Source organism: Rattus rattus, chromosome 5 (assembly GCF_011064425.1).
Source record: "Rattus rattus isolate New Zealand chromosome 5, Rrattus_CSIRO_v1, whole genome shotgun sequence".
In the NCBI taxonomy this organism is placed as follows: Eukaryota; Metazoa; Chordata; class Mammalia; order Rodentia; family Muridae; genus Rattus; species Rattus rattus.
Window position 1 is genome coordinate 30,557,612 of NC_046158.1, and position 1,995 is coordinate 30,559,606.

Here is a 1,995-nt window from a genome sequence, read left to right on the forward strand (position 1 = left end):
GCCCTTCCCCTAGCCCCCTTATAATCCTAATAATCCAGCCCTTTTGGTTACCTGGTTTTTGTCCACTCTTTACTCTCCCAGCTCACTCTGCTCCCTTTCCCGCTGCCCTAACACGGTGAAGCTCATGGTCACGTTCCCTCTGGACTTTACCAGATGTCCCTGCTTCTGTCTATGCTCTCTCTTTTATCTACAGCAAACTTTCTCCCCGCCCCCCACCTAGAAGCAGTCATGCCCTTCTTTTTAATATCTTTTCTTCATTCAGGTAACATATCCTTCGCATCCGGAGTTACAGGCAGTTCTGAGTTGCCCAGCGTAGATGCTGGCAACTGACCTTAGTCTTCTGCAAACCCAGCACAGTGAGCTTTCTTGAGCCATCTCTCCAGTCCCCTGGTTTGTATTTTTATGGTGGTGACCTGTCTGAGGTCACGGTGAGGATGTTAGGGTAGACTGAGAGAGGCAGGAAACTTCTCTAAGAGGTCAGGTGTTTAAGGAAAAATGCTGTAGAGGGTCATTTCCTCCAGGCCTGAGATGACCTTCTGCCACCGCCACAATGGAGCCAAAACTGCTACGGTGGCCTGAGTGTGGACGTTGGCCTTGTAGTCATGGTAACAAATTAAACAAAGCAGCGTAGTGCTAGCGAGTTCTATACTAGTGGCAATGGGTTGTTAATACTCCTCAGTCAGAAGGGCATGTACTCTCTCCCAAGCCCACCACAGTTGTCTGTACTTAGGCACAGTACTTAGGTAGGTAGGAGATGCCAGTGGCATAGGACCTGGGGATACGCTATGGCCTGCCCCCAATTTCTTGGAATCTGTCCAGGAAGCCTATTAGCCAAAGACGAGAAGCATTTAGAACTCCAAATAGACACTGTAGTAGAAAGCACTCTCCACGACACATCAAAGTCGAGATGTCAGAAGTACAAAGAAAAGAAACAAGGCTAAAAGCCGTGAGAAAAAGCAAAAGAGCCAAGTCCCAAAGTAAACACAACAACATGATAGGAGCTCGTTTACCATCGACCCTGAAACCGAGTACGTGAAATTATATATTTCAAGCCCCGAAAGTAAATATAACTGCCAAGTAAGATGCCCATACCTGGCAGAGCCAATGTCTGCAATTAATGGAGAAGAAAAAACAGTTTAAGACAGACCCAATGGGCTGGAGAGATGGCTCAGTGGTTAAGAGACCCGCTGGGGTTGGGGATTTAGCTCAGTGGTAGAGGCTTGCCTAAAGAGGCCCTGGTTCGGTCCCCTCCGAAAAAAAAAAAAAAAAAAAAAAAAAAAAAAAAAAAAGAGACCACTGCTCTTCCAGAGGTCCTGAGTTCAATTCCCAGCAACCACATGGTGGCTCACAATCATCTGTAAAGAGATCTGATGCCCTTTTCTGGTGTGTCTGAAGACAGCGACAGTGTACTTATATATAATAAATGAATAAATCTTAAAAAAAGACAGACCCAAGCTAATCAGTTCCTGATTCCCAACTTCAGCACTGTAGAAGGTACTTAAGGGACTACTAGCCACAAAGGGGGACAGTCAGTCTCAATCACCAGGGCACAGGACAGACTTCCATGAAAGTAATGGGTGAACAAAAGAGACATTGGAAGGAATCCTTTGTGTCCTACACAATAAACAAGCAAACCTTTCATCTTAGTAGGGTGAGAAGAGAACAATCACCAAAAACAACCGATACAACGTCAATAATTATCATTGAAAGATAACCTTACAGGTAAAAATGGCCTCGATTCCCAGAGACTTAGACTGCCTGATTGGATGACAAAGCTAAATCCAAGGACTTGGTATTCACAGGTGCAAACACCCGCTGAGAGTCGAGTATGAAAGGCTGTCTGTCAAGTGGCATGGAAGAAAGGTACCACATATTAATAAAGGAACAATTCACCAAGAGTACATAACGATTACAAATGCATACACCAAGTATGGAGGCATGTAATTCCATGAAACAGACACTAATGAGCATAGACAGTCAACACCATCACACCCT